Genomic DNA, 6,671 nt, shown 5'->3' with positions numbered 1-6,671 from the left:
TTGAATCTGAAAAGACAATATTGTAATAATATATATATATATATATATATATATATATATATATATATATATATAAGAGCATGCATATATATATAACTGTTGTGGAAATTCACAATACTAATCTGACTTCACCACTGACAATTCGAACAACCTCCAGTTGTCAAGATAATATAATATAATATAATACAATACTAAAGTACCAATACAGTACTACAGTTCCTTCAAGGTAATTCCCGTCACGAATATAATACAATATAAGGTTACACTTTATTTTACAGTGCCGTGGTTACATAAAAAAGTACTATTAATTAACCTCATGTACTTACTATAGAGTTAGGGTTAGGGTTCGGTTTAGGGTTAGTTAACTTACTTGTAATTATGCATAATTTACTGTTATTACTATAGTATGTACATGTAGTAATGTGTAACTACGACACTGTAAAATAAAGTGTTACCCAATAATACAGTATAAGTAATTCCCCTTCTGAAGTATGGTGACAGCTTCCTGTCAAGAAGCTACTATCACTACCTCATTCACACATGAGCACACAGGTCTTAAGCATCTATACAAAAAGTAAAAGATGATTTTGATTTTTTTCTCACAATTCAGTTGTGAGTTTACACCTCACAATTCTGATTCGAAATTGTGAGTTATTAAAGTGATAGTTCACCCAAAAATGAAAATTCTGTCATTAATTACTCACTCTCATGTCATTCCAAATGACAGACACATGATCGCTTTATATGATATACAGATTTAATTTAGTTTTTTTATTGACGTATAAACATTGATCAGTGAACATACACAGAAGCTCAACCAAAGCTGCTTGACGCTTGTGAACAAACCTCTTGAGAAAGCTCAAACGTGCTGCGTAACATGAGAATGAACCTCATTGGTTCTTGTGGAAGCTCAAACGTGCTGCATAACATGAGAATGAACCTCATTGGTTCTTGCAGAAGCTCAAATGTGCTGCATAACACAAGAATGAACCTCACTGGTTCTTGCAGAAGCTCAAATGTGCTGCATAACACAAGAATGAACCTCACTGGTTCTTGATGAAGCTCAAACGTGCTGCGTAACATGAGAATGAACCTCATTGGTTCTTGATGAAGCTCAAACGTGCTGCATAACATGAGAATGAACCTCATTGGTTCTTGCGGGAGCTCAAACGTGCTGCGTAACATGAGAATGAACCTCATTGGTTCTTGATGAAGCTCAAACGTGCTGCATAACATGAGAATGAACCTCATTGGTTCTTGCGGAAGCTCAAACGTGCTGCGTAACACAAGAATGAACCTCATTGGTTCTTGCGGAAGCTCAAACGTGCTGCGTAACACAAGAATGAACCTCATTGGTTCTTGATGAAGCTCAAACGTGCTGCGTAACACAAGAATGAACCTCACTGGTTCTTGATGAAGCTCAAACGTGCTCCATAACATGAGAATGATCCTCATTGGTTCTTGCGGAAGCTCAAACGTGCTGCGTAACACAAGAATGAACCTCATTGGTTCTTGATGAAGCTCAAATGTGCTGCATAACACAAGAATGAACCTCACTGGTTCTTGATGAAGCTCAAACGTGCTGCGCAACATGAGAATGAACCTCATCGGTTCTTGCAGAAGCTCAAACGTGCTGCGTAACATGAGAATGAACCTCATTGGTCCTTGATGAAGCTCAAACGTGCTGCGTAACATGAGAATGAACCTCATTGGTCCTTGATGAAGCTCAAACGTGCTGCGTAACATGAGAATGAACCTCATTGGTTCTTGCAGAAGCTCAAATGTGCTGCATAACACAAGAATGAACCTCATTGGTTCTTGCAGAAGCTCAATCGTGCTGCGTAACATGAGAATGAACCTCATTGGTTCTTGATGAAGCTCAAACGTGCTGCATAACATGAGAATGAACCTCATTGGTTCTTGCGGGAGCTCAAACGTGCTGCGTAACATGAGAATGAACCTCATTGGTTCTTGATGAAGCTCAAACGTGCTGCATAACATGAGAATGAACCTCATTGGTTCTTGCGGAAGCTCAAACGTGCTGCGTAATCTGAGAATGAACCTCACTGGTTCTTGATGAAGCTCAAACGTGCTGCGTAACACAAAAATGAACCTCATTGGTTCTTGATGAAGCTCAAATGTGGTGCGTAACACAAGAATGAACCTCACTGGTTCTTGATGAATCTCAAACGTGCTCCATAACATGAGAATGATCCTCATTGGTTCTTGCGGAAGCTCAAACGTGCTGCGTAACACAAGAATGAACCTCATTGGTTCTTGCGGAAGCTCAAACGTGCTGCGTAACACAAGAATGAACCTCATTGGTTCTTGATGAAGCTCAAACGTGCTGCGTAACATGAGAATGAACCTCATTGGTCCTTGATGAAGCTCAAACGTGCTGCGTAACACAAGAATGAACCTCACTGGTTCTTGATGAAGCTCAAATGTGGTGCGTAACACAAGAATGAACCTCACTGGTTCTTGATGAATCTCAAACGTGCTCCATAACATGAGAATGATCCTCATTGGTTCTTGCGGAAGCTCAAATGTGCTGCGTAACACAAGAATGAACCTCATTGGTTCTTGCGGAAGCTCAAACGTGCTGCGTAACACAAGAATGAACCTCATTGGTTCTTGATGAAGCTCAAACGTGCTGCGTAACACAAGAATGAACCTCACTGGTTCTTGATGAAGCTCAAACGTGCTCCATAACATGAGAATGATCCTCATTGGTTCTTGCGGAAGCTCAAACGTGCTGCGTAACACAAGAATGAACCTCATTGGTTCTTGATGAAGCTCAAATGTGCTGCATAACACAAGAATGAACCTCACTGGTTCTTGATGAAGCTCAAACGTGCTGCGCAACATGAGAATGAACCTCATCGGTTCTTGCAGAAGCTCAAACGTGCTGCGTAACATGAGAATGAACCTCATTGGTTCTTGATGAAGCTCAAACGTGCTGCGTAACATGAGAATGAACCTCATTGGTCCTTGATGAAGCTCAAACGTGCTGCGTAACATGAGAATGAACCTCATTGGTTCTTGCAGAAGCTCAAATGTGCTGCATAACACAAGAATGAACCTCACTGGTTCTTGATGAAGCTCAAACGTGCTGCGTAACAAGAATGAACCTCACTGGTTCTTGATGAAGCTCAAACGTGCTGCATAACATGAGAGTAAACCTCATTGGTTCTTGATGAAGCTCAAATGTGCTGCATAACACACGTGAATGAACCTCATTGGTTCTTGCGGGAGCTCAAACGTGCTGCGCAAAATGAGAATGAACCTCATCAGACAAGTCAGGGAAGACAAGCACAGAGTCCTCCTGGTGGCCCCACTCTGGAGGAGCCAAGTTTGGTCCTCTAAGCTATTCAGGCTTTCCACGCTCCTATCGCTGGCCAATCAGTGGGTCAAAACAGCCTCATTGTGTGTTTCCTGAGAGGTTCTAGGCAGTCGAACCCCTCACATCCATTCACTGTTCCCACTTGGGACCTTTCCACGTTCCTCAGAGCACTCAAAGGGCCCCCCTTTGAGCCACTGTGGTCAGCTGACCTTCGGCCCTTAACACTCAAAACCGCTCTGCTCCTTGCACTAGCATCGGTCAAGCATGTTGGCAACCTGCAGGCCCTCTCTGTGAGCCCTGCATGCCTTGAGTTTGGGCCCAACGACTCAAAGGTCATTTTAAAGGCCAGGCATGGCTACATCCCTAAAGTGCTCTCGACCCCGTTCAGAGCACAGGTCATTTCCCTCTCAGCGCTACCTCCCTCGTCGGACGAGCGAGAATTGGAATTACTCTGCCCAGTTAGGGCATTGAGGACCTACAGTGAGCGGTCACAGCCGTTTCGACAATCTGGCCAGCTTTTTGTCTGCTTTGGCAGCCGCACCAAAGGGTCTCCGGCCTCAAAGTAGCGACTCTCGCGTTGGATAGTCAACGCTATCGCTGTATGTTACTCCTCTATGGGCCTTGATTGCCCCATAGGAGTAAGAGCCCACTCCACTAGAGGGATTGTGGTGTCTCTATCAAAGACATCTGTGAGGCGGCCGGATGGTCCTCGCCATCCTCTTTTGTCAGATTTTATAACCTGGACATCCCGACCTTGCATGCTCTGGTCCTCTCGGTATGATACGACGGCCTCTGCTGAGCTTCGTCATCATGCCACTTCCAGGGAGCTAGCTCCCTCTTAGCAAGTGTAACATAAAGGGTTCGACAGCTCTGGCCATCTCACTTGTCCCCTGGACCCCTACAGTGTCCAAGATAAGTCTAGTCATTCCCTGCCATGGCACGGCACGGTTGAATTCGTTCCCCATACACAGTACGAGTGAAGTATCGAAAGGAAACGTACTCGGTTACAAACGTAACCTCGGTTCCCTGAGATATGGAACAAGTACTGCGTTCTATGCCGTGACACGAGGCTTTGGCTTCAGTGTCGTCGCTTCAAAAAAAATTTCTTCCTGAAATCCTATGGCGAAATGCCCGCTTATATAGCCAGTTGCCCCGCCTATTTTGACGGGCTTTGGTGCGCTGCATCACCATAGGCTCGTGCAGCTACGCCGCGCCGTCATTGGTTCAAAAAGTTTTCCAGTTTGAACCAATGGCCGTGCAGTTACACTGCGCTATTGAAAAAGGCTTCAACATCGAGGAAAAATGAGCTTTTCCCCCATACGCAGTACTCGTTCCATATCTCAGAGAACCAAGGTTATGTTCGTAACCAGGTACGTTCACATTGGTTCTCACGTCAAGCGAACATGCTTAAGCTTCTGTTTGCCATAAGTGATGTGTACATTGATTAATGTTTATATGTGAATAAAAGCCTAAATTCAATCTGTTCATATAAAGTGGTCGAGTCTCTTCAGAAAATTTGGACTAAACCGCTCAATTCAAATGGATTAGTTTTACGATTTCTTTATGAATGTTTTGAAGTGTCAAAGTGTCAGTTGTGTAGCTGTCAATGGAGGGACAGAAAGCTCTCGGATTTCATCAAAAAGATCTTCATTTGTCTTGAAGATGAATGAAAGTCTTATGGGTTTGGAACGACATGAGGGTGAGTAAATGATGATATCATTTTTTTTTTTTTTAGGTGAACTAAACCTTTAAGTCCAAGTCAGCTCACAATTCTGACATTTTACAATTGCGAATTTAAATCTTACAAGCCTTTATAACGCACAATTGCGAATTTATTTCATGTAATTCTGAGAAAAATGTTGGAATTGTGACAATTTGTTTGATAAGAAGTCGCAGTTACCTTTTTATATTTTATTCAGTGGCTGAAACAAGTTTCCATAGTTACAGACAGGTGTGATTTCTCAAGAATCTAATTTTAGTGATATATGTGGTATGGATATATAGGTAGTGGGGCGTTTTATGTTTATTAAAAAAATAAATAAATAATACTTTACAGCCCTTTTTGTGCCATTGCATTCTGGTCTTTTAATCGTCTCAGTGTCTCCCCCTGTCGGTAGTGAGGAGTCATTGTCACTACAGATGTTCTCTTTTTTTCTTTCACCTCCTTCCCGTCTCTCGTGCCCCCGCAGAGAGGGAGAGAGCGCGCGTGCTCGCGCCTCCTCCTCGGCCTCCTCCTGCGCGCGAGGCTCCAGTACTGCCACGTAATCTCGGTCGAGCCCCCGCTCACTCACTCAAAACCTCCGGGAACCGTGACAAGGACTGCGGAAAATTCAAAACACACTGTACGAAACCCCTCCGGGCGGTGCGCGCGGGTGTAGCGGAACACAGACTGTAGCGGTAAGCGAAAAGTGCGTGGAAGTGTCCCCACGCGCGCGGCGCGAGTGCACGAGACGCAGTCCACATTTAGTGCATTTTTAAAGCGCGAGCACAAGAAACAGACGATCCATGTATTTGAAGTGGGATCGGGTACTTTTCAAGTCAATCGGTCTTTGTCAGACACGTGATTTTGTTGTGTGTGACGTAACCGCGGCGCCATATTTGTGGTATCCCTGCTGACTGTGAGAATGAAAGAGATTACACGAGTTGAGATAACAAGCAAATAACTCGCAAATATGAAGAAGCACAAGAACAAAGTTAAAATTTCATATCGCGATAAACTCACCAAAGATGCCAGGGACCGTTATTTGGAGAAATTTTCATCCATTCATAACATAGATCTGTACGAACTGACTGCAGTAAGTTGGAGTGCTACTGACCCCGCATTGCTACCTAAATCATCATACTTAAATATTGTTAACTGTCTTGTTTATGGCATAAACGCATAGTGAACAATTTAAAAACTATAAATCCCTCGAAGCTCACAGATATTTCACTAATGGGTGCAGGATTTATTTATGTTCTGAAGGAAGGACTGCGATAACACAGTATAGTAACGATAATGATGTCGTGTTAACTATTTAACAAGTGCATGATTAAGGATGGTTTAGTATTATCAGGAAGAATTTTGAACTAATACTACCCTTTTTTCATTATTGCATTAAGTACATAAACCAATGTATAACACAATAAACATTGTTCCAATAAACAAGGCATCATCAGAGATGTATGTAGAATTTAATAGTGTATTTTATTACAGTACATTCTGATATAGTATACCTTTTAGACCTACCTCTGTGTTGTCTGGGTCAATGACATTATGAGTCTTTTTTTTTTGTTTTTTGTCCAAAGGCCTTAATAATAATAAAAACAAAGATATGTCATGCAAGTT

This window comes from Chanodichthys erythropterus, chromosome 17, assembly GCF_024489055.1.
Source record: "Chanodichthys erythropterus isolate Z2021 chromosome 17, ASM2448905v1, whole genome shotgun sequence".
In the NCBI taxonomy this organism is placed as follows: Eukaryota; Metazoa; Chordata; class Actinopteri; order Cypriniformes; family Xenocyprididae; genus Chanodichthys; species Chanodichthys erythropterus.
This window is presented reverse-complemented; position numbering follows the sequence as displayed.